This window comes from Engystomops pustulosus, chromosome 2, assembly GCF_040894005.1.
Source record: "Engystomops pustulosus chromosome 2, aEngPut4.maternal, whole genome shotgun sequence".
Classification (NCBI taxonomy): Eukaryota; Metazoa; Chordata; class Amphibia; order Anura; family Leptodactylidae; genus Engystomops; species Engystomops pustulosus.
Window position 1 is genome coordinate 243,644,981 of NC_092412.1, and position 27,932 is coordinate 243,672,912.

The window sequence follows — 27,932 nt, forward strand, 5'->3', positions numbered from 1 at the left end:
ACCTAAAAGGGCATTTTCTATTTTCAAACATATTTGTGCACTAGTCAATGTATTTCATTCCAAACAGATCTTCTCCCAGAATGTATCTTCGGGCAAAACGTCCGCGTCTTCTTGTTTGCATTTCTTACATTTCAGTAGACCATCCCCATACTTTCAAGAATGGGGAAGAATAGAAGGATCATAATAAATCAACTGGTATTCAAAAAAGTATTGTTTGATATCTAACAGATCAGGTTTTTTATACTATTGTGTATTGTATATAATGAACTTGTAGGGTTTAACAGGAGCTAAGGGATGATGGGGCATCCTGGCACCGGGCTTTCATAGCACCCAATCAACTCCCTGCTTTGCTGAACAGTTCAGCTTTGGGTCCCTGGACCAGAACTCGGACATCAACCAGAAGGGCAAGTTTGAGATTCAAGCTCACAACTCTGCTAGAGGCACCCGCATTTGGTGCCGGGTATCCGAACCTGAACTGGTCTGCTCATTTGTATTTATGATCTATCCAAGTCTTCAAGATACCATAGGAACAACTTGGGGGCTGTGAAAGGTGTGGCAAAAAAAAAGTGGTAACCAGTCAAAGATCCCACCATTTCCACCGGTACTTACGTCGGTTTTCAGAGCCTGGCCAGAAGTACCAGGGGTTCTCCAGCCAGTTTGTGGTCACCAATAAATGATGTTCCAAGAGACCATGGATTGGCAGAAGCAGGTCCCAATACCCCCTCCCCCTCCATCATTGATGGGCGGGCACAGAAGCGGAACACTGGAAGTACCGGCACAACATGAAAAAAAGATGCTGGAGCTATTGCTTTCTTTAAGACCCCGCCCGTACCTTCAAAAGTTTTTACCCACAAATACTTAACTCCATTAACTGTTTTTAACAAGATATTATTCCCTATAGTTGAAACACATGTAACAAAACGCAGCCCAAGACTTTCCCAGAATCCCAAGATTTGCTAATAAAACAATACATTGATGCTGTAAGGAGACGTACATAAATCCAAGACCCTTTAGTCCTGTGTACGACCTACAGATGTCTCGTCTACTTAAGGGTCCTTAATTTCTGAAAATTTGGAGCAATAACCTCTATTTATGTGATGTTATAAACCCGTCTACAACTTACTATTCATCAACCTATGTATGTTCCATTTATATGTATCACATAAATCCTGCCCCTATAATAGAGGTCTTGATGACATATACACATTAAAAACTAATAAAAATCAGTTACTAATGTATAGTATAGTTATATGAATCTATCACACATCCATCATAACACATAGAATGCAGATATCTTTCTACAGAGGCCTCAAAGTTATAGAAAGTCCCGCGCAAACCCATTAATTCATGATGTGGTCATAAACACGAATGAAAAAGTAAGCACGCCGTTATATGGACAGTGTATGTCTCATTTTGAGCTTAAAGGGGTTTTCTCATGAAAGAAAGTTTTCAAATTTTAATCCCCTAGTGATGTTTACACAAAAAGATCATCTTTAACCCCCTTACTTTACAATTTTACTCAGTTTTATTGCTGTTTTAGTGCCTATGAGTAATGGTCAGTGTAAAATTCCAGAGTGTGGACAGGGACTCTCTAAGCAGACACTTCATGATTCCTCTAGTGCTGTGAAATGCTGTGTGCTGACAATGTGCTTAGATTATCGGGATACAGGTTTATCTACACTTTATTTAGCTTTTGAACATTTATTAGCATCTGACAAATAGAAAGAGATGAGACAGATCACAGATGAAAGATGATGAGATCCATGAGATGGATATAACAAACTGTCAGCCCTGCTACATCTCAGCTACACACACATACACAATCAGATCTGCTACAACTCCTTCCCCTGCTATAAAGATGTTATCTGTCTATAGCTTGTAGATTAAGTCTCCTCCTGATGCTGCTTGCTGGAAGGGCCAAAATTGTATACACTAGGATTGACAGAGACAAGTTGAAATTAGATCCATGAGATGATGTCCCTTGTGCTTGAAGATACGTAGGTGGTTATGCCCCCTATTTTCTCTATGCTCCCTAATATCCTATGCCTCCCAATTTTGCTGCTGGAACAAATGCTGGTATGATGGTGAGTGCAGTGAGTGGTGCTAAACCATTACCAGCTATGGGAGTAAGAGTATGAGTGACTGATGGCATGGGTGGCACGGCTCAGTGTGGTGTGGGTAGGTATAGGAGTTGGTCCATTTGCTCCACCAGTGGTGGCCCCTGTTAAGAGCTATGCCAGTGTTGCTGCTGGGGAAGTGGGGTTTCATTAAAACCCCTGGAGACCTTACAGAAGTTAGGAGGTTGAATCATCCTTTTGAATAGAGAGAAATGGCCTGTCTGCCTTCTGAGAATTATTAGGCAGGGAGACTGCATGGTCGCTCCCAACAACCAGGCCAGGTGCTACCTGTAGGACTGTGGTCCATCTTCAGTGGCGTAGTGTGTGTCCCTCAGGCATGGGTAGTTGAGCTGCTACTGAAGATGGACTTCAAGGCAGCTTACATCTGTGCCTTTATCCATCCCTATGGTATATCCGAGTCTGATGTCAGCTTTGTTCAGCTGGAGGGGCTTTAGCTTTTCTGGTCAAACTATCAGGTGAGATACAACGAGCCTGAATGGTGGGACTTTGTTTTTTACCCTTAACAATTCACTTTCTTGTTTTGACACCACAACCTGAATGAATCGCTATGGTGCGGTGCTGGGAGTACCCAAAAAAAAGTCGGATGAGTATGGTATCTGGTCAGGGGCCTGGACCTTCATGGTGAAGTTGTGGCATTCAAGTAACACATCAAGTGACGACCCACATTTCTTCATCAGCCTTCCTGGGGAGGGATCGTATCCTTATGTTCTACCGGGGGCAGCCTAAGCTGTTATAGATGTGGTGACCCCACACATTTCAGCGCAAACTGCACTGCACAAAAGTGAGCGCTATGTGGGGTGTCAGCCATCTTGCTGAATCCTGTACAGATCTGATTGGATGTAACTCGTGTGGTCATCTAGGTCACCCGTTCAGTCATTGTCCTCTATCCCTCGCTAATGCAGGCTCAGTCCTGGCAGATGAAAGCCATGAGGCTGAATCTACAGGGGAAGGGATGAGCAGAGGTAGAGGAATGGAGGGGCCAGAGAAGAAAGACTGTAAAAAGACACTTACCCAGCTGAGGCATCTATAGAAGCGTCAACAGGAGAGAGAGCTGGGGGAGTCTCAGGAGATGATGTCCTAGATGAGGAAATCAGAGAGAGGAAGGTACCACGTTCTCAGAGTCCTCCCATTATGAGAGTATGGATGAGGATAATAGGGTGTGAGGAAACATGAGAAAAAGCATGAAACAAAAGAAGAAAAAGCATGAAAGGAAAAGAGATGTAAGAGAAAGGTACCCAAGGATGGTGCAACCAACCCCCCCACTGGTCAAACTTTCAAATCGATTCATGGGACTTCTATGCTGTCATGAGGATAGGGGTTGTTCCAGAGACAACCTGACTTATGACAGCGCTGCCATTAATGGTGTAGCTAGTGAGGCTCGCGTGGTGGGTGTCCACATCCGGCACATCCAAGGCCACGCAGAGTTCTCCTATAGGGGTAGCTGAAGGTCTAGGATACACAGGTTTTATTTAAAGGAGGAAGCCATTTCTTCAACACTGTCTATTGTTGAGGTGGAGTTCTCCGATCATTGTGTACTTTTGTTTTTACTGAATGTTGCAGAGACCCCCCAAATGGGAAGAGGCTGTAGGAGTGGTGAGAGATGTTCAAGAAAAGGATGGTGAGATTCTTCCGCCAGCTCTTGAGCCTCAGGAGCCTGGACAGGTACCGTCTGTATCAGGGCCTGAGGAGGAAACTTGAGAATCTCGTCTTGACTGGAGGTAGTCTTGAGGACATCTCCAGAGTAAAATCTTTGCTTGAGAGATGTCAGTACCATAGACACGCATCTTTGGTTTTTGAGAGGGATTACAGGAAATACAAATCCCCCGACCCTTACAGAAATTGGCAGGTCTGGATGGCTTAACATCTGAGGTCTTCCATGATCATCCTGTCAAAGCGTAAGGACCGATTTCATATTGAGAACCGGCAGCCCGTAGATTTTGGAAAAGGTGCTGTTTAATCGGCTGTTGCAGTTTGCACCCCTGCTCCTTTCTGGGGCCCAGCCCTGCTCTGTTCCAGGCTCCAGTACTTTTAGTGCTGTGCTCTGTGTCTGGGAGGCAGTAGAGCAGGGTAGGGCGGGTCACTGGAAGGGGTGATAGCTGCTGTCCTTGAATCAGGCAAAAGCGCTTGAACAAGTACCTCTGGTCTGTCCTTCTGAGGTATAGCTTGTCAATTGACTAAAAGTATTGTATGCAGGGGCAGAGAATTTCCCACTTGTGAATAGTTGGAATTGCTGTTCTTTTGAGGTTGGTCTGGTGTTCACCAGGGTTGTCCTTTGAGCCCACTGTTGAATGTGTTTACGATTGACCCATTCCTTAATAAGGTTTATGGTGGCCTGTTGGTGGGAGTCGGGATGGACCAGGCGGCACCAGAAGCCACTCTAAGGGAGAGGGAGACCTGAAGACTCTTCCAGGGCCCCATGACTCCAACTGCCAAAGTTCTCAACACTGAATTTGGCCAGGGGGATTACCCCATGCAAAACTGCGACAGCAGGTTTAAGATCGCACCCAGAGGGTGGACCAGTGCAAGGGTTGGTTTTTGACCCTCAGGGAAAGACTTAGCCTGATCAAAACTTACCTGCTCCCGATGCTGATATACCTGGGCAGTGTGTAGTCTTGGTTCTACAGTCTGTTCTTCCAGCTATTATGGGGGAATAGACTGAACCTAATCAGGAGGGAGGTTACTTACCTAATGAGAAGACAAGGAGGGTTGTGTCAATCTGTAGTATTCTTTGTGAATACCTCTCTTAAGATCAATGTTGCAAACCCCTGGAAAAGAATGCTGCTCCTTGGGTATACTTCTGTAGGGGCTGGTATCAGCTTTTCTTCCAGGAATAGGAGACAGGAGGGCAAGTGAAGGTTCTCCATACACAATATGGGCATCTTCTGGCTTACGCTACCCCAGTTCTGGAGGAAATTCGCCGGTGGGGTCTGAGAATGTGGGAAATCAGGACCCTGGTGAGAAAACTACTTGACAAGAGGATACTGTTGACCTATTTCCAGAAGCCTCTAGCCCTCAGGACTTGCGGAAGTGTGGATATGGGGGTGGGTTTAAGTCTTTTGAATGCCACCAGGATCCCCTTGAAGTTCTGGGACATGATTTGGCGCTGCTTCCATAGAAAGCAGTGTGTGGGGGACAACCTAAAGTGTAGGAGCTCTGAGGAAATGGGTTGTCTCCGAGTGGCCTGCTTGAGAGCATGGACCACTTCCTTCTTCATTGTCCCTTTACCACAGAGGTGTACAAAAGGGTGGCCGGGCTTGCACATGCGGAGTGGACCTTTGGGGCATTCAGAGGCCTGGGTGGCAGAGAGCACTGCACGTTATTCCTAGTTAGTCTAGTGGTCAGGTACTACACGAAGCAGAGGGTTATGAACTTTATGGGTGATCTCGTGAAGGTGCGCTCTCTAGAGTACAAGAGGCTGGGCATGGGGAGGGCCTTTCTCCTTTGGAGAGGGTTCTCCTTTAGTGTCCCTTAGTCTGTCATGTCCCCTCTTGGTGTTGGGCTGATGCTGCACTGTAAATTTTTGTTTTGTTTTCTGAGTGTATAGAGATGTAGGGCTTGCAGGCGCCGAACCTGGACTTTATGTGCTTTGGTTGTTTTGCTATATATATTATTTCTTGTCTATATTTTATATACTTTTAGAGTGTGGTTGGGGAACATAGTTAGGTTGGGAGGGGGGATGATTTTTTTCCTGGACTATGCACTGATCTTGGACAGTGGTCTGGACTTCTTAGCATAAACTTTGGATGTTAGACCAGTGTCTGGGGGGAAGGGACGGTTGAAAGGTCTAGGTTTTAGTTTAGCTTTGGTGTATTTAAAAGAAAAAAAGTGTATTGATGGGTGTGGGGTATGTTATTTATAGAGAGGGTGTAGGCGTGGTTTGTGTTGTGTTTTTTATGTGATCATTGGTTGGGTGGGGGTTGTGGTTTTATTATTTTGGTCTATGTTTTATTATTGTTATTATTATTTATCTATTTAATGTGTTCTAGGTGTGAATGGGGCTGGACCAGCAAGTGAGTTGTAAATATTTTGTATATACTGTATAATAGGGGAGGGATAAGAAATGTTTGGTTTTGTGTTTATGTTGGGTTTTTGTTATGTTTTCTACTTTAAATTTTAATAAAAGATCTACAGGATGTAATACAGGATAAGTGATGTCATGTATGCTGGAATGACCTTATTAGAAGCAGCTCAGTCTGTGAGGTGGTCATTATTTTCCAGAATTTCTTGTGTTTTCTTACTGATTGCAGAATTAAACCATATGAAGGAAGGAAATAACATGGGATGACCTTTCTGCTTGTAACCAATCTACGCAGTTACACAGTTTACAGATTATTTGATCATATAGTGTCATTCAGATGCTGAGTCATAGAAGAGTCAGCCCCAGCTCATACTGGGAAAAGTAAACCTGTAAAATGATCCTAGAACTTGATGATGCCTTTAATTGGGAACATTGGGCTGAACACAATAGATGCAAAATAATCATCCACCTAATCCAGACCAACAATAATGACAGCGCCCCTTCAGTGTGAAGAAACGGGTTTGACATTTGGAACATATTTTATGAACTGGTTCACTTTGGTGACGTTGGCACAAAGTGGAAATAAGTTTCATGTTAACACATTGAGTACTGTAGGAATTTTTTTTTTAATACACCTATATCTTAGCCTACATTTAGTCATAGACCTCATTCAACAAATTCAGTATAATAGGTTTATTAATGACCTTGTGCAAGCTGGAGGCCCAGGCTGATAAATGAATAATGAATTTTAATGTAGATAAATGTAAGCTTATGAACTTGGGTCAACAAAATAAAAAGTACAATTATGTTTTAAACGGTCAATTACTTGGAAAAACTTGAGGGTGCATGATTGAGCGCAAGAAGTAAGTAGCGGAATTGAAGGTATTTATAAAAGTATCTCCTCTGTATAGAGAATTATGTGACCAAGTCATTAAAGATTTTCATGTGCTCAAAAGAGTACAGCATTTAGCCCACCGAGGGCCCAGTGCGAGAACTCAGAATTCGGAATTAGATAGTTAACCGCTAAGAGTGGAATTTGCTTAATATGCAATGACAACAATGTTTCTTTTACAAGTACCTGCCTCCAAACTCTCAATTCAGCCTTCATAGGAGGAGTAAGGGGGAGTCCAAGATCCCTTCGAGAATCTATCCGCCCAGAGCAAAGTGTTAAGAGTAGGTAGCCCAAAGAAAGAGGCTCCTATAGAGTCTCATAACTTATCTGAATCATGCTGCCACCGTGCTTGTACCTGGTCCTTTATGACTGCATGGGAGTACGATTGAATGCGAGGGCACCCTAGGCCACCTTCAGATACAGGGGGCATTAGTGACTTAAGGGGTAGTCTAGCCTTTTGACCTTGCCACATAAAGGAAGTAATTAACTTCTGTAACCTGTCCAGAAATGATACAAATGTTTTTGGCAGAATCATAATTTGCATATAGGTAAATTTGCATATGACTTTAACTCTTGTGAAGTCTTGGTTATTAGTTACAGGTCATAATTAGTCTATGTGACTGAAAGGGGAGAATTATCCTTAGATAAGGTATCTCCCCAGGTGCCCAATCAAAAGAAAATGAACACTTTATTAACTACCAAGTGCAGGGATATCTGTATCCAAAAGTAGAGATTATAGTAGCTGATACTGTTAAATATCTGAATGATATCAGAGGCTCCCTGTAACAATTTTTTTAGGATCAGTTAGGTAACAGATTACAAAGAGACTACGGCAAAGAGCCGTATACGATGTTCTCTATCACCAATCAGCACTGCAGAAATGTTCTACCATCATTATAGACAGGGGACATCCTCTACACCTAGAGAAGAGGAGGTTCTACCATCATTATAGACAGGAGGCATCCTCTACACCAAGAGGACAGGCAGTGCTACCATCACCATAGACAGGGGGCATCCTCTACACCTAGAGAAGAGGCGGTCCTATCATCACAATAGAGAGGGGACATCCTCTACACCTAGAGGAGAGGCGGTTCTACCATCACCATAGACAGGAGGCATCCTCTACACCTAGAGGAGAGGAGGTTCTACTATCACCATAGACAGGGGGCATCCTCTACACCTAGAGGACAGGCAGTGCTACCATCACCATAGACAGGGGGCATCCTCTACACCTAGAGGAGAGGAGGTTCTACCATCACCATAGACAGGAGGCATCCTCTACACCTAGAGGACAGGCAGTGCTACCATCACCATAGACAGGGGACATCCTCTACACCTAGAGAAGAGGCGGTTCTATCATCACCATAGAGAGGAGGCATCCTCTACACCTAGAGGAGAGGAGGTTCTACCATCACCATAGACAGGAGGCATCCTCTACACCTAGAGGACAGGCAGTGCTACCATCACCATAGACAGGGGACATCCTCTACACCTAGAGGAGAGGAGGTTCTACTATCACCATAGACAGGGGGCATCCTCGACACCTAGAGGAGAGGTGGTTCTACTATCACCATAGACAGGGGGCATCCTCTACACCTAGAAGAGAGGCGGTTCTACCATCATTATAGACAGGAGGCATCCTCTACACCTAGAGAAGAGGCGGTTCTACCATCACCATAGACAGGGGACATCCTCTACACCTAGAAGAGAGGAGGTTCTACCATCAACATAGACAGGGGGCATCCTCTACACCTAGAAGAGAGGAGGTTCTACCATCAACATAGACAGGGGGCATCCTCTACACCTAGAGGAGAGGAGGTTCTACCATCACCATAGACAGGGGACATCCTCTACACCTAGAAGAGAGGAGGTTCTACCATCAACATAGACAGGGGGCATCCTCTACACCTAGAGGAGAGGAGGTTCTACCATCACCATAGACAAGGGGCATCCTTTACACCTAGAAGAGAGGCAGTTCTACCATCACCATAGACAGGGGGCATCCTCTACACCTAGAGGACAGGCAGTGCTACCATCACCATAGACAGGGGACATCCTCTACACATAGAGGAGAGGTGGTTCTACCATCAACATAGACAGGGAACATCCTCTACACCTTTAGAAGAGGCAGCTCAACCATCACCATAGACAGGAGGCATCCTCTACACCTAGAGGAGAGGAGGTTCTTCCATCACCATAGATGGGGGCATCCTCTACACTTAGAAGAGAGGTGGTTTTACCATAGACAGCGACATCTTCTACATCTAGAGGAGAGGCAGGTCTACCATCACCATAGACAGGGGGCATCCTCTACAACTGGAAGAGAGGCAGCTCTACCATAACCATAAACAGGAGGCATCCTCTACACCTAGAAGAGAGGCAGTTCTACCATCACCATAGACAGGGGACACTCTCTACACCTAGTGGAGAGGTGGTTCTACCATCACCATAGACAGGGGGCATCCTCTACACCTAGAGGATAGGTGGTTCTACCATCACCATTGACAGGGGGCATCCTCTGCACCTAGAGGAGAGGTGGTTCTATCATCACCATAGACAGGGGACACTCTCTACACCTAGAGGAGAGGCAGCTCAACCATCACCATAGACAGGAGGCATCCTCTACACCTAGAGGAGAGGTGGTTCTACCATCACCATAGACAGGGGACATCCTCTACACCTAGAGAAGAGGAGGCTCTACCATCACCATAGACAGGGGGCATCCTCTACACCTAGAGAAGAGGAGGTTCTACCATCACCATAGACAGGGGGCATCCTCTACACCTTGAGAAGAGGAGGCTCTACCATCACCATAGACAGGGGGCATCCTCTACACCTAGAGAAGAGGAGGTTCTACCATCACCATAGACAGGGGGCATCCTCTACACCTAGAGGAGAGGCTGTTCTACCATTACCATAGACAGGGGGCATCCTCTACACCTAGAGGAGAGGTGGTTCTTCCATCACCATAGACAGGGGGAATCCTCTACACCTAGTGGAGAGGTGGTTCTACCATCACCATAAACAGGGAACACCCTCTACAACTAGAGGAGAGGCAGGTCTACCATTGCCATAGACAGGGGATATCCTCTATACTTAAAGGAGAGGGGGTTCTACAATCACCATAGACAGGGGACATCCTCTACACCTAGAGGAGAGGTGGTTCTACCATCACCATAGACAGGGGGCTTCCTCTACATCTAGCGCAGAGGTGGTTCTACCATCACCATAGACAGGGGGCATCCTCTACACCTAGAGGAGAGGCGCTTCTACCCATCACCATAGACAGGGGCATCCTCTACATCTATAAGAGAGCCAGGTCTATCATCACCATAGACAGGGGGCATCCTCTACACCTAGAGGAGAGGCGCTTCTACCCATCACCATAGACAGGGGCATCCTCTACATCTATGAGAGCCAGGTCTATCATCACCATAGACAAGGGGCATCCTCTACACCTAGAGGAGAGGCGCTTCTACCCATCACCATAGACAGGGGCATCCTCTACATCTATAAGAGAGCCAGGTCTATCATCACCATAGACAAGGGGCATCCTCTACACCTAGAGCAGGGGTGGTTCTTCCAAAATTCTTGTTACAGTGTCGTTAATCCATGGAGTTTTTGGGTTCGAGAAGTAATATTTTAAAAAGGATATATTTTAAAGACTCATCTCTAAGTAAAAATAAAATATACCACACATTCCTTATTAACGGTCCATTAGTTGTCCTTGCAGCTGGTATTGTAACCATCTGTTCATACCAAGTTCTATGAGATATTTTACCCCCAGGCCAATGTGACCAACCCTTTCCTGACCTGGTAAACTCAGAACTCAGTCAGATTCTCAATCCACTTCCTTTTTCATGATATATGGCTTCCTAATTTTCTATTAATGCAGATTAGACACTGGGTCAGTTATAACTGTTTTGTTAATTTGCATAAGTAATAGGGGAGCAGCTGCTTTATGCTAAATGCTTCAAGGAACATTTCAACCAAAACTGAATTTTCTTTTGTGCTCCATTTTGGTATTCCATATGTTATCAGGTCACCTGTTCCTTTGATAAATACAATTAAAACCCCAAAAACGGGTACTATGCACTTTAGGTGTATCCTACTATACGTGTTGTTTATCATTTAAACTTTATTGATAGTCATTTTATTACGCTTATTCAGACACTGAACACTACAGAGGTAGGTACTGTTAGTTGTGAGCGCCTTTAAAACTGCTCACACTTCATAGTTTTTATTGATATTACACACTTTGGGTGTATTTTTTAAGGAGTGTCTTTTGCGTCTGTTCACAATGTAACTTTTTAGGGTTGGCGTTGAAATTCTATACTTACTTTTTCTCCTTTGTATGATGAACTTAGGGGCAATTAGCCTCTATAGGTCTCTAATATCATGTTCTTTCACCTTATCATCCGTTGCGTCTTGATATACTCCTTATAATCCTAGTCCTGATCGGTGACTTCTTCGAGAATGCTGGCTATGTGTGATATAATGCCCCTTTTACCTTCGGCACTTTGCCTATACAATGGGGCACATTTACTAAGGGTCCGCAGCCGCGAATCCGTCGTGTTTTCCCCGGATATTTCCGCTTTGCGCTGTATTTCACGGGATTGTGGCACACGCAATAGATTTTTGGCGACAGAAATCGGGGGGCGTGGCCACCGGGCAACCCGAAGGATTCGGAAAAATCGTGGAATTTAAAAAGCCATATGTGTCGCAAGATCAAGCACTCACATACACCAGAGAAAAGCAGGTGAACTTCGGCGGACCTCGGCGCAGCAGCGACACCTGGTGAATATCGGCGCACGGACCTTAGTGAATCCCGGCAGAACCCGAATCAGCGACGGAGAACCCGCTGCTGGATCGCGACTGGACCGGGTAAGTAAATGTGCCCCAATGACTTTACTGACAGCAGACATATATATTATATATTTTATATCTATATCGTCCGATGCTTTTAGCAATATACTTCGCCGGTTCTGTAACTTTTTTTTTTTTTTTAGAAAATGTTTCTGTATGTCTTACTTCTGTGTCGATATTTGGTCTATCTTCCATAGTTATTTTGGTATATAGTTATTTTCTATTTCGTACTATGAGACTGATCTTACCGTCGACGCAAGATAATGGGGAAGATTTGCTAACCCGGTCCGTTCGCTATCCAGCGGCGCGTTCTCTGCGGTGGATTCGGGTACGGCCGGGATTCATTAAGGTAGTTCCTCCGACATCCATCAGGGGGCGCTGCTGCGCTGAAGAGCATCGGAACGTACTCAAATACACCGGCCTATGCTGAATGAAGGTAAGTGCAAGCTCCGCGACACTTTCGGTTTTTTAAATGCGGCGGTTTTTCCGAATCCGTTGGGTTTTCGTTCGGCCACGCCCCCCGATTTCCGTCGCGTGCATGCCAGCGCCGATGCGACAAAATCCGATCGAGTGCGCCAAAAACCCGGGGCAATACAGGGAAAATCGGCGCAAATCGGAAATATTCAGGTAACACGTCGGGAAAACGCGAATCGGGCCCTTAGTAAATGACCCCCAATGTATGTCCCATCACAATAAACGTCATTCTTTAGACCAAATATACTTTATTTGCCTTATTTCTCAACCATTACCTTACTGGCAAATATAACAACTGTTTTGTAGGCACAGTTAGGGTTTGGTGAGACTTTTACATCATACCTACGGACCTCGGCACGGTGGAATGCAGGTCTTACATATTCTCCTTAGACGCTTCCGGACGGGTGGAACGCACGGCCATTCTCCCAGTCTGTATAGCGCATGTCCGGATATTACATCATGATGAAGCGGAGGTGGGTGGGCTGAGCCGCGGCGGAACTGCTGGGGTATATAAGCATATCACCCACTATGTGCCGGCATCCCCTGACGAAGCCCGCGAGCCGGGCGATACGCGTGGGGCATTTTAATTGTGTTTTAAACGCTTTACTAATAAAGTTTATCATGTGTCATTCATACACATCTCTTTCCTTGTTTTCTATATACTAGCATTTTTTAGATGTGTGACAAAGTGTCATTTCATATTATTACCCCACCTCTTTAAAAATTGTTCCTTTGATAAATGTCACATTGGTTGTGGATCTGGCGACTGGTTCTCTGTACTTATGTCAATGCGTCACCTATCATAAGCATTCGATCTCCCTGTATTATGGACTTTACAACTCAGGCTCTACACAAGAGGCACACAGAGATGGTGCTATCTCTGAATAGTAATTTCAAGCTGATGCATCATGGGATTGTTAGCTAAGCAGAGATGATGAAATCCACTTCCACCTCCATGTATAACGTCCTTGCAATGCCCATTCTTTCCTCTCCCATGTGTCAGTAGATAGACAGTGGGGGTCATTTACTAAGGGCCCAATTCGCGTTTTCCAGACGTGTTACCCGAATATTTGCGATTTGCGCTGATTGTACCTGAATTGCCCCGGGATTTTGGCTCACGCGATCGGATTGTGGAGCATCGGCGCCGGCATGCACACGACGGAAATCGGGGGGCGTGGCCGAACTAAAACCCGATGGATTCGGAAAAACCACCGCATTTAAAAAATAAATTGTGTCGCGAAAATTTCACTCACCTTCATCCAGGATAGGCCGGTGTATTTCGAGTCATTCCAGCGGACTTCAGCGCAGCAGGTGGACCACCTGGTGGACGGCGGAGAAACCACCATCATAAATCCCGGCCGGACCCGAATCCAGCGCAGAGAACGCGCCGCTGGATCGCGAATGGGCCGGGTAAGTAAATCTGCCCCAAGATCTTGTGATAAACCTCTCTCCCTCAGTCTCTGTATATCCATATGGCACACAGGAGAGAGGAAGGAGACTTGTATATTATCAATCGACATGCTGCCTATGCAGTGTGAATGGAAAAGGGAGCAGGAGCTGTGCTGGTTCATGTGAGATCCTAACAGACAGCAAATAACATGTGACCAGTGCGAGGGAAAGCCCTACACCCAGAAGTCTGAATGTAGAAGAAGCTGCCATTTGGAAATTATAATACCTGACTGTGTGACAAGAAAAGATCTGTAAAAAAAAAACAACAAAGTGCATTTTATTTTACTACAGGATCTTAGTACCATAGGTGGTTATTGATGTCTTCTGCACATAGGTGTATGTATACTTTAATATTTCTTACATGGTATTTAATCAGGGCAACCGAGAAAACAAGAGCAATGTTTCCTTATGACTAAGGCCTTCTGGTTCTGTGTCTCTACAGAATAACTACTAAGGATTAATGGACCTTCTACCACCACAAAATACTCTCATACATGTATGAGACACAAGTCACAGAACTGAGGTCTGGAAAGGTGGGACCACTGCTGTGTGTGGGGGGTCCTGCTGCTCAGAGTCTGCGGAGAACATCTAAGAGACTTGCTAAAACTTTCCTTATTCCCTCCGGTAGTCCTCCTTTGATCCTTGGCTTGGCCGGTTGTATGTCACGTTGGGAGAGCGATGACTTTCCTGGGGAGGTTGATGGTCATACTATTAGAAGGAATTAAAGAGAACCCGTCAGGCAAAATAACCCCCCCAAACTAAATATATTGTCACAAACTGCCATTAGAGAGCATTGCCTCTATCCCTTCATTGTCCCTCTACATGCCTGTAAATCTAAGCAATGAGGTCCTAAAGCTGTATGCAAATGACCTGTGAAATGCCCAATGAAGCATTAGCATATTCAAGCTGTCCACTCTATTCATGAGTGGGAGGCACAGTGCATGACTGACAGCCTGTATAATGATGTGAGGCTGTATAATGATGTGCTTCCTGGTGCTGGTGGCCACGCCCCCTGCTGCCTGTGTGTGCATGTGTGTGTGTGTTTAGGAGAGATACAGCAGCTCCAGGCAGCCATGTTACAGCAGAACATGTCAGATTCATGTGTAGCTGATGTCTGTGTCTCTCACCTGTATATTAGGAGGATGCAGCATGTCAGCAGATGCAGCACACACACTAGCCATGCTTTACTATACATTACACACAGACATGAGCAGGGGAAGGAAAGGGGAGGGGTAACAGGGGTGACATCACTGCCTCTGACCATGTGACCAGCCTCATTTACATGATAAAGAATAGATGATTTTACAATGAATAATGTATGAAATAACTAGATAAAGGCTGGGATGGGATCCTTGTGAGCTGCTCCAACAGGTAGAGGTGACAGGACTAGTGGCAGAGACCTGATGACAGGTGTCCTTTAAGCTAATAGGTGGAATGATTTGGTGGAGCTTCTGTGCTGCCTTGTTATCGGTCTGGGAAGCTGAAGTTCAGAGATCTTCCATGTCACCACCCATTGGGTTATTCTGTTTTTTATTTTTTTTTATTTATTATGTGAATTATTGGAGTTTAGGTATTTTGTTGTGCCCCCTAGACAATAAAGAGGCTAAAAATAAATCGGTGCAAGAAATTGGTGCAACTGGTCGAAGCCGCAAATAAGACAGATGATGGATAGCGATAGGCTCTCCATTGTGTCTACAAAAACCACACATCCTTCCAGAATCCGTATAATAGGATATCACACAGTCAGCTCGTCTGTATTGCTGAGCTGGTCTACTACATTCATCTCCCGCATTACATGACATATGACTTTGCAGTGTCCTTAATTGAACCTCCCGAGCCGAAATTAAGTTATGTGCAGCAGATACACAAAAACTTGACATGTAAAAACCACCAAGCGTATGCCAGCCATAGACGTCCCTGGATCATTCCCCAGTGAGGATAACTCTATCCAGCTGTGACAGCACTTCATGATCCAGAGAGGAGGAAACAAACAGAAAAAGGAAATAAAGAACCAAACAGGGGATGGGAGGAGGGGAAGTGGTTAATAAATGACTTATTCCCCAAATAATCACCCCGTAACTTATCCAAACAAACTATGGAGCAGCCCTCAGCTTTAGCTTTTGTGTTTTTCCATGTGTCCTTTATCTGGTTCTTTGGAGAAAGTCCTCCACCAACCCTCGGTCAATGTCCAACCTTTTAAAGACCTTTGATCCATCCAATCTGTAGACATGCGGTTCTTGCCCCTCATCAGCGCAGAATAGGTTAATGTTTGGAAGTATGAGATGGTTTTGCTGGATCCATGGTAATATTCTTTACTATGGTGATTACTTTTTGCAGAATTGTAAGGCAAAATAGGGCACAAAGTGGGTGGAGCTTATGAAAATTTGCATTGAATAAGGATTATCGGTTGAGGCTTAATAAACAAAGATTCAAATATTAGGGGGCGACGCTGTTAGCTTTTAGTGAGAACTGTGTAGAGGGTATGAGGGAAAGATATGGGAAGATATGAAACATGGGCTACTTAAAGGGGTTTTCCATCAATTCTAGAGACTGGAGCAGAGGTGGCAGAAAAAACAGAAACTCACATCACTCTGGTACTTCTAGGGTTCAGCCGTGAACCCCGCCAGAAGTTATAGGGGGACATGAATAAGTGGCCTTCACAAGCCACAGGACATCCCTTCTTCTAACCATGGGATGTCACTTTCTTAGAAGTCCCCAGATCTGAGGAGGCCACTCATTGGCCTAAGCAGGTCCAGTGATGACCAGAACCTTTAACTGGATGGCTTGAGGTCCAACTCTGTGCCCTTTTTAGTTAGACATGGTGACTACAGTCCTCAGTTTTTTTGGATTTATTTAGAATAATGAAGAATCTTTAGTATCTTGCTGTACATTTTGGACATCCATCGGCCTGTACATCAGCGTTTCCTGTGGAGGCCCCATTCCCGTACCACACATCACGGCCTAATGCAGGTTTATTTGTGCGCGGCTAATACGTAGCAGGTGACGCAGCACCTTGAAGCCATCAGCGAGGATCTGGATATAACAGCGGGTTCTGTTCAGTGTATTTCATTTTGCATTTATTACACTGTGGTTCACACACAAACTTTTCATTTAGAGGGAAATCTCTAACAAATGTTTGCTGTGAGGGTTTGCGCGGTTCTGCTTCTCATTAGTTCCTTCATTACGGGCAGGAACATCCATCCTCATCCAGCAGTTTTTGTGGGGCGGCCACCGTCTGCAGGGGGATGTAGTGTATGCCATGCCATACATTTCCATATGAAAGGATTTCTTTTTTTATTCCTTTATTGGTCTAGAAAAGACAGAACGGAGACATAGACAATGTACAGAGCCTCGTAATGGCCGCTTTAAAGGCGAGCCAAAATTATTATTATACCAAGTGGGCAGAATCGGATAACATAGACAGATGTAGCAGTGCTTAACTCATTCTTTCTTCTCCTCAGTGGTGGTGTTGACACTAGCATAGGTCTCCAGAGATTTAGGGGACCCCACACTCACATTTGGTTGTTGCGTTGTTTTAATTTCAATGGGACTCATTTACCAGGGGTCTGCTAAGCGCATTTTCGTCGAGTTTCCTGACGATTTCTGTTTTGCACTGCATCGCGTCGGGGATTGTGTCGCGCGTGATTGGATTTTGGCGTATCGGCGCCGGCTTGCACGCAACAGAAATCGGGGGGAGGGGGGGGGCATACAACGGATTTGGACAACGCGCACGATTTAACATTTAGAATTGTGCCGCAAGACACGCACTTACAAGCACCAGGAAGAAGAAGGTGAACTCCGGGGGACCTTGGCGGGGAAGCGACGCAAGCAGGAACTCAGGCGCACGATCTTCATGAATCGCTCCCGACTTCATCCTCATCGAACCGTCCGAAACGGGGATTGCGACCGAACCAGGTAAGTAAATTTGATCACCAGGCAGTGTCGGAATGGCCCACCAGAGTACCAGAGGATCCTCCGGTGGGCCCTGGCTCAACCCAATACTGAACCCCAGAGGTCCATCATAAAACACCACAATTTGGAGGCTGCTAAAGTATATTTACTCAGGAAAAATGAAGAGTGGGCCCCCAAATTGATTTTCTCTGGTGGTCTTAAGGAAACCCAGTCCAAAACTGCCACCAGGACATCATACTTTAGGGCCAGAAATGCCAAATCCACCCATTATGCAGACATCGGCTATCTTTCCACTAAAGGAAGATTGCTAGGGGTCTATCAATCACTACAGTGAGGGTCATGGACCCCCTAGTTTTCCATTTTGCTGGCACAACACAACTGTTATATAGACCGCATAGACGTGAAAGGAGCTAAATTTTGCGGGATAGAGGATTGAACCCTGATGTAGAAGGTTATTATCAGGAGAGAATTACACATTAGGTGACAATAGTGGTGGTTCATGTCTCCCGAAATGAAGGAGAAAGGTGTGCTACAGAAATATGCCCTGTCCTTGACCTGGCCCTAACTTCAACCCTAAAGTACAATACCCCTTTTTTACTGCCCCACACAATATAATGTCCCATCAATGTGTCGTGTCCCAACATGCTAGGTTCCAATAAAGCTGTGTTATGCCCCCTTTTCTGTCTCCTACAAATAATTCCTCCTCTTACAATGCTCCTCTTTTAGTTGCCCCATTCCTTGTTTCACCCCCACTTATTTGTAATGTTCCCTTTCCATTTGAATCCCCTCCCACCCCCTTTGTCTCTGACCCCTTCAGCGGTCGTCCTCTCTTCTTTCTTTACTTGCAGCAAAGGTTCAATGGTGCGGTGGGGATCATCCTGAGCTGAAACCACACAGGGCGATGTGATAACGCCAGAAAGCTTATAGAGACGGAAGAGGAACACACATTTATATACTTGTACATACAGTTCACTCATACACATTTATAAACTCTTATACACAGGGCAGTAACTAGGAGAGGCCCCTTCCCCCTAAAAAAAAAGACATATTTGTACATACGTGTATACAATCACACTCATTTATACACAAACATATACACACATTTATATACTTCTATATATACCGTATATACTCGTGTATAAGCCGAGTTTTTCAGCACAAAAAATGTGCTAAAAAACGTCCCCTCGGCTTATACACGAGTCATACAGTCATAAAAAAATCTTTAAAAAATAATAAACTTATATACTCACCCTCCGGTGGCCCCGACCTACAGCGCTGCTTCCCCGATGTCCGCGCAGGTCCTCTTCTGGCTCCCGCTGCCGTCTTCTGTCTTCACTAACTTCGTGCCGTGCACCGCCATGTTTTTCCTCCAGGCGGCGCATAGTATGAAGTCAGCAGCGGCGCATCATACTAGGCGCCGTCCAGGGGAGAACAATGCCGGCGCCCGGCACGAAGTTAGTGAAGACAGAAGACGGGCGCCGAAGCCAGAAGAGGACCTGCGCGGACATCGGGGGAGCAGCGCTGCAGGTCGGGGCCACCGGAGGGTGAGTATATAAGTTTATTATTTTCTTTTAATGCTGGGCTGGCTGGATATTACTGGGGGCAGTGCTGTATACTACTGGGGGCAGGCTGTATACTACTGGGGGCAGACTGTATGCTACATGGGGCAGTGCTGCATACTACTGGGGGCAGGCTGTATACTACTGGGGGCAGACTGTATGCTACATGGGGCAGTGCTGCATACTACTGGGGGCAGTGCTGTATACTACTGGGGGCTGTGCTGTATACTACTGGGGGCAGTGCTGTATACTACTGGGCGCAGGCTGTATACTACTGGGGGCAGGCTGTATATTACTGGGGGCAGTGCTGCATACTACTGGGGGCAGTGCTGTATATTACTGGGGGCAGTGCTGCATACTACTGGGGGCAGTGCTGTATACTACTGGGGGCAGTGCTGTATACTACTGGGGGCTGGCTGTATACTACTGGGGGCAAGCTGTATACTACTGGGGGCAGTGCTGTATACTACTGGGGGCAGTGCTGTATACTACTGGGGGCTGTGCTGTATACTACTGGGGGCAGGCTGTATACTACTGGGGGCAGTGCTGTATACTACTGGGGGCAGTGCTGTATACTACTGGGGGCTGTGCTGTATACTACTGGGGGCAGTGCTGTATACTATTGGGGGCAGTGCTGTATACTACCGGGGACTGGCTGTATACTACTGGGGGCTGTGCTGTATACTACTGGGGGCAGTGCTGTATACTACTGGGGGCAAGCTGTATACATACTGGGGGGGGTCTGTGACTAATGCATTTCCCACCCTCGGCTTATACTCGAGTCAATAGGTTTTCCCAGTTTTTGATGGTAAAATTAGGGGTCTCGGCTTATACTCGGGTCGGCTTATACTCGAGTGTATATATATATATATTTATATATATATATATATATATATATATATATATATATATATACACTCACCGGCCACTTTATTAGGTACACCTGTCCAACTGCTCGTTAACACTAAATTTCTAATCAGCCAATCACATGGCGGCAACTCAGTGCATTTAGGCATGTAGACATGGTCAAGACAATCTCCTGCAGATCAAGTTGTTGTTGGTGCCAGAAGGGCTGGTCTGAGTATTTCAGAAACTGCTGATCTACTGGGATTTTCACGCACAACCATCTCTAGGGTTTACAGAGAATGGTCCGAAAAAAAAAAGAAAAAACATCCAGTGAGCGGCAGTTCTGTGGGCGGAAATGCCTTGTTGATGCCAGAGGTCAGAGGAGAATGGGCAGACTAATTCGAGCTGATAGAAAGGCAACAGTGACTCAAATCACCACCCGTTACAACCAAGGTAGGCAGAAGAGCATCTCTGAACGTCGAACTTTGAGGCAGATGGGCTACAGCAGCAGAAGACCACACCGGGTGCCACTCCTTTCAGCTAAGAACAGGAAACTGAGGCTACAATTTGCACAAGCTCATCGAAATTGAACAGTAGAAGATTGGAAAAAACGTTGCCTGGTCTGATGAGTCTCGATTTCTGCTGCGACATTCGGATGGTAGGGTCAGAATTTGGCGTCAACAACATGAAAGCATGGATCCATCCTGCCTTGTATCAACGGTTCAGGCTGGTGGTGGTGGTGTCATGGTGTGGGGAATATTTTCTTGGCACTCTTTGGGCCCCTTGGTACCAATTGAGCATCGTTACAACGCCACAGCCTACCTGAGTATTGTTGCTGACCATGTCCATCCCTTTATGAGCACAATGTACCCTGTAACATGTGATGGCTACTTTCAGCAGGATAATGCGCCAAGTCATAAAGCTGGAATCATCTCAGACTGGTTTCTTGAACATGACAATGAGGTCACTGGACTCAAATGGCCTCCACAGTCACCAGATCTCAATCCAATAGAGCATCTTTGGGATGTGGTGGAACGGGAGATTCGCATCATGGATGTGCAGCCGACAAATCTGCGGCAACTGTGTGATGCCATCATGTCAATATGGACCAAAATCTCTGAGGAGCTTCCAGCACCTTGTTGTATCTATGCCACGAAGAATTGAGGCAGTTCTGAAGGCAAAAGGGGGTCCAACCCGTTACTAGCATGGTGTACCTAATAAAGTGGCCGGTGAGTGTATATACATACATGTATAGTCTCACACGCACACATTTATATACTCATTCAGTATATGGATTTATATAATAATACATATAGTAAATGCAAACTATTATAGTATACATGGACATTAGGTACATATCCATACATTTATACACACATAGGAGGGTACTTATCAGAGCTATTGGGCCATGTCACATGCCGACTATTTTCCCCAATCTGCCACTTTCACGCCATGGTGGCATGGAGGGGTGTGAAGAGGGAGGGGAAATGTGCAATGCGGCCCTGTAGCTATACATATGCATATACATATATACAGCATATACACAACCAATAACCCAGATGGCGGGGCCCCCTGACACCGCATAGCCCATAGCAGGCGCTATGGCTGCTACCCCTGTAGTTACTGTAGTGTAGTGGAAGTATCTATAGAAGATACATAACTAGTGATGAGTGGACCAGATCTACAATGTTCTAGTTCGTGCTAAACATTGGGAGGGTCCCCAAACCCAGACTTCAGCCAGAAGTGCACATTTGGTGTTCGGGGCACCCAAACTGATTGATGAGCTGCTGAGCATCATGGAAAGTGGCGCCCCAAGGGAAAATGGCGGAATATATGTAGTGTGTTTGAGTTCAGCTTTGCATCCCCAAACCAAAGTTTTCTTTGACTGGACTCGCTAAAACCCCCATGAGGCAGCTCATCCCTATACATAAGTAAAAATTTAATTATAAGTGTTGCCGTAAAAACAGCTTGTAAGTGGGGAGCACAGGACGGGGCACACTTAAGTATTAAGGGCTACAGTTGGGTTATTATATTACGTAGGAGCATGTAGGAGGGATATTGTTCTGTGTTGGTCTCCCAAAAATAAATGAATGGTGTGCGGCTCACTAAAACGCAGGTATTATACCATTTGGAGAAACCACATGAGAGTGACCAAGAGTGTCTTTGACTGGTGCGAGACTGTGTGAGGTTCTCCTGGATTGTAACCAATGGAGAAACATGATGCCACCGGTGTTTGGGGACTGTAGAGACTGTGGAAGGTGCTGACCCTTGGCTATATGGTGTTACAAATGACTCCGAGGCTGAAACGGTGCTAGACTGTTACTGTGTCACCACCTGATAGCCCTGCTGGGAGACCACCACTTTTACTACTCTAGACCACCAAAGATTTTGAAATCACTATAAAAACTGGAGGCTGTCGATTGTGTGTCAAATTTGGTTGTTGTCCAATGTTTTTCCATAAAACTGTCTCTGGAGCAAAATATAATCAGATTATTGGCATTGTGTATCTGTAATATACGTCTTCCTCCTATCTCCAGTCTGGGAGACAGCTGGCGGTGAGTGGCGGTCCAGTCTTCCCGCAGTCTTGTCAGGGTCTGTGTGCGGAGCCGCCTCTTCCCAGCTGCAGATCATTTCGCCGCATGTTATGTGGTCACCGGGGGACCACCACATCTGGGTTACATTTACCTACTCCAAAAGGAGCCGTGTCATCAGGTAGAGTAAATATATAAGAACAATGGGTCTTAAAATTCAATTACAGCTCCCCCCCTTTCCCTTGCACCTTATTGTCCCACAGGACACCAGGTTATTTTTACCGGATACTTTGCCAGATATTGAAGTAAATGTCTGATATTGTTTTGTGCTATTGTGCTGTAGTGTAACTACATGAAGCCCAGGCAGAGGATAAGTTACTATAAGGAGGAGTAATGATATTTACTATTAACCAAAATCTGTGATATAGTTGTACTGTATGTCATCGTCCAGACATCTGATACATTACATATATTCTAAATCACATCGTTCTTTATTGATTTTCCATTTTATATAAACAATACAAACATTACCCCATTTAGGGGAAAACATCCAACCCCCCCTCAGTCCACCCTTCCCACCACCCAGTTGCAGCCCGTGGTAGGCCTCTAAACATCTAATATCCTAGGATGGGTCTTGTCCACCAATCCATATTACATATAATCTAATTGCCCCTCTGCAGTTCTAGAATCCATCACTCTATTCCATACAGAACAGCAGTGATCACTCCCAACAATGACTTTATTATGACATAAAGCCCAACCCCTGGTAACAATGAAGAGGGCAAGATAGGACATGGGACAGTATTGTGTGGATGGGGGTATAGTATGTGAGTAAACCCCTTTAATGGGACAGTATTGTGTGGATGGGGGTATAGTATGTGGGTAAACCCCTTTAATGGGGGTCTTTAGAGGGCTATAAGTAGTGTTGACTGTATAAAGCTGTAGATCTTGTTATTGGAGATCCATGAAGATCTTTGTAATCAGACCTTTGTGTGTAATTAGTAGATGCAGGACTGTGAAATTTCCATTTATATTCCAGGATTGTAGCTGGACTTGGAGAAGTAATTCTTGGATACCCACTTCAAACGGCTACACATGCCTACTCAATCTCCATTCTATAGGAGCAAAGAAAATAGCCTGAATAGAGAGGGGGTCATTTACTAAGGGCCCGATTCACGTTTTCCCAACGTGTTACCCGAATATTTCCGATTTGTGCCGATTTTCCTGAATTTCCCCGGGATTTTGGCGCACGCGATCGGATTTTGGCGCATCGGCGCCGGCATGCACGCGACGGAAATCGGGGTGCTTGGCCGAGCGAAAACCCGACGGATTCGGAAAAACCGCAGCATTTAAAAAAAGAAATGTGTCACTTGGGACGCGCTTACCTTCACTTGGTCCGGCCCGGTGAACTCCAGCGCGTTCAGATGCTTTTCAGCGCAGCAGCGCGACCTGGTGGACGGCGGAGGAACTACCTTGATGAATCCCGTCCGGACCCGAATCCAGCACGGAGAACGCGCTGCTGGATTGCGAACTGACCGGGTAAGTAAATCTGCCCCCGAGGTGTTTGAACGGTGCTAGGATGCATTATGGGAACTATGGACCCCGTTCTAGAGATGGTTCTAATAAATGGACCCACACCACTTCTGTATGTTCTATTTCCATGACTTGTCATTAATACACAAAATGAGAAAAACCCTTTAAGTAGAATTTTCCAGACCCCCAAGACACCTATTTTACAGGGTCCACGGAAAGGTGGTCTTCATGACACTACCCCTGGTTCTAACTTTCAATCATAGGATGAAGTGTTGCATGTGGGGAGTCGCTTTAGTGCTCGGTTACTTTGTTGCGGTTTGTACAATGTATAACGTTACACTAATGGACAAGTCAGGAATCCGCTGACCCCCTGTGGCACCCGGACTGGGATATCTCTGGGGTATATGATGGACTTTGTACAAGGAACGTTTTCCCGTCACCACGTTCTGTTATCTTCCCGTTGATGAAAATTAAGACGTATAATTATTATAAATGGAACGTTCAGATCTAAGGATGATAATGAATACAAATGGACGTCTTAAGGACTGAGACTTACGGGAAACCTGCAGGAGCTGATAATATTTTAGGAGAAGGAGACAGCGGAAGCACCAGAGAAAATACAAGTCTGTCCTGCAGATGAAAAGAGCAAAGCAGATGGAACGTAAGGAACTGAATGTTTACATACAAACCATAGGGGTCGGGTGTAGTAGAGGAGGCAGGACCGGAAGATACAATGTACAGAGGCGAAAATCATAGCAGAAAACACTAGATTATTTACCAATGACAATAAAGCAGGAACTTTATATTAAAGTGGGGGAGGGGAAGAGATAACTGGATCACCTGGAGCCCCTGTGTAATCTGTAGATCAGCTATTATTCAATTTACCTACAGCTCCCCCGCAGGATGAATGAGGTGTTGCATTCTATTTACAATGGCTCCTACGGAGAATACAACACATGTCCTAAGTAAGAGATCACTTTACTCATAAATCAGATGATCCGAACCAGACAACCTCTTAGATGCCATGTAAACCTAGGAAAAAGTTAGCATTTTCTTGAAAAAAACTAAACTTGTAAAAGTCATAGTAAAGACTTGGGGTTAATGGTAAACAGAGAACCTTAAAGGGGTTTGTAAGTCTACTACGGTAAGTATAGTATCCTAATAGCATCAATGATGTTGTACTTACCTTAGTAAACTTTAAAAACCTTCCTGACAGAGCCACGATGTCACGTGACCCACCGGCTTCACACAAAGTCACGGAAACGGCTGCGGGTGCGTCACATGACCTCCTCCAGGAAGAAGGGGAAAGTTTACTAGGGTAAGTACAATATTAATGACCCTATTAGGAATCAAACCATTTAAAGGACATGTACGATCATGGAAATATAGGGGGTCATTTACTAAGGGCCGAATCATTTTTTTTTTTCGTCGGGTTTCCCGAAAATTACCGATTTGCGCCAAATTGCCTTGGGTTTTTGGTGCACACGATCGGATTGTGGCACATCGGCGCCGGCATGCACGTGACGGAAATCGGGGGACGTGGCCATCGGAAAACCCAACAGATTCGGAAAAACCACAAATTTTTTTTTAAAAAGTGTCACTTTACACGCGCTTACCTGCACCCAGCAACGGATGGTGAACTCCGACGGACTTCGGCGCAGCAGCAACACCTGGTGGACATCGGGCGCACTACCTTAGTGAATCACTGGAGGACCCGAATCCTCGAAGGAGAACCGCCACTGGATCGCGACAGGACCGTTATAAAAGTTATGCAAATTAGCCTGGGGTGCTCAGGCTACGTCACCCGAGCGCCTCAGGGAAAAAAATGTATACGCTCCCCATGTAGCGCAACCCGCCCGGGACCTCGATGTTGTGCATGCATTAAAATACTAGGCTCCCTGAGGTGCTCAGGTGATGTAGCCTGAGTGCTATTGGGTAATAACTATTATAACTCTACTTTTCCACAATCATGGACTTCTAGGACACTAAAATAATGGTAGATGTATTTTAATTTTTGTGATCAAATAAATTTATGGGATATATCGAGAGGCGTGGATTACACGATAAGGCCACAGTTGTTCCCATACGTCTTCCTCCAGCCTAGGACCACCACTGATAGAAAAGGTTCTGGTTGGCTTCCATCAGGTAGGTGGACCTGGGCTGGAGCAGAGAGCCCGGCACCACTTACATGACAGTAGAGACATGAAAAAGATAAAACTGAGCGCTCAGGAATGGTGGGGGCTACCGAAAAAAAAGTCTAATGATGTCAGAATAAGTAGAACACACAGGGGGAGATTTATCATCAAGTTTCTGAGGTAAAACTGTTCTAGTTGCCGATGGAAACCAATCAGAGCTCAGCTTTAATTTTCACAACAGCTGTGGGAAAATGAAAGCTGAGCTCTGATTGGTTGCCATAGGCAGCTAGAACAGTTCTGCTCTAAGAGACTTATGATACATCTCCCCCAATGGGGGTCATTTACTAAGGGCCCGATTCGCGGTTTCCCGACGATTATTTACGATTTGCGCCGATTTTCCCTGAATTGGCCCGGGTTTTTGGCGCACGCGATCGGATTGTGGTGCATCGGCGCTGGCATGCACGCAACGGAAATTGAGGGGCGTGGCTTAACGAAAACCCGACGGATTCGGAAAAACCACCGCATTTAAAACAAAAAATTGGTCGCACACGCCATACTCACATGCACCAGGAAGAGATCAGTGAACTCCGACGCAACTCGGCGGACCTCGGCGCAGCAGCGACACCTGGTGGACATCGGGCGCAGGACCTTCATGAATCGCCGGAAGACCCGAACGCTCGTCCGAGAAGCCGCCGCTGGAACGCGAATGGACCGGGTAAGTAAATGTGCCCCAATGTGTTTTAAAGGATTCTATTAAAGGGGACTTCTCAGGGGATTTTTCAGGACTTGTACGAGGAATTGAAATTCCTTGTGAACTGATGGAAATTCCGATTATTTCTTTGTTTACCCCATACCTACGCCAAGTGGGCATGGAGAGGTGTGCCCGGTGTGCCTGATAAATGAAGAGGGCGGAGCTTCCTGATGTATCCGGTGCTGCAGAGCAGGGAATCTTATATCATATTCCGGTCAGTGGTGTAACTAGGAGGAGAGGCAGGGCCCCCTAGCAGGCTACTGCATGGGGCCCCCCTTCCCACTTAAAAAATATACATATTAGTATAATCACACATGCGAGTTACAATCACATATTAATACACTCATGTGCACACACAGCATATACACACACATACAGTGCCATATACAACATACTCACATAAAGACACCATATACACATCACAGATACTGCTTATATACATCACAGTATATGTTATATACATATTATGCTGGACAATGTGCAGTACAATATAGATATAATGGTGCACATGCTCCATTCTATATTGTGTCAGGTCAGATGACGGGGCCCCCTGACACTGCGGGCCCCATAGTGGCTGCTATGGCTGCTACCGCTGTAGTTACGCCCCCGAATCCGGTGCACAAAGCACCAGTGTATGAAAAATGCCCACCAATGAGTTTGAGTTAATGGAGGTGATAAGGTCCCCTTTAAGTATAGGTTTTTGGTATCTTTTATACCTTTTGATCATGTGACACCCATTCTAATGATGTCATTCTTCCAGCGTATTGTCATGTTCATACATTTCCCATGCGCGCCGTACATTTGGTTTGCATTATGTTTCTTATATTG

At 45.5% G+C, this 27,932-nt stretch overlaps 1 long non-coding RNA gene across 1 annotated transcript in view; it reads right to left on the bottom strand.

Annotated features, from left to right (window-relative positions):
- Positions 1-24,933, bottom strand: part of LOC140116784 (uncharacterized) — a 37,340-nt gene extending 12,407 nt beyond the window's left edge. The window contains exon 1 of the long non-coding RNA XR_011852960.1: positions 24,775-24,933. This is a non-coding gene — a long non-coding RNA (uncharacterized lncRNA). The remainder of the gene's footprint in view (positions 1-24,774) is intronic.
- Between the last annotated feature and the right edge of the window lie 2,999 nt (positions 24,934-27,932).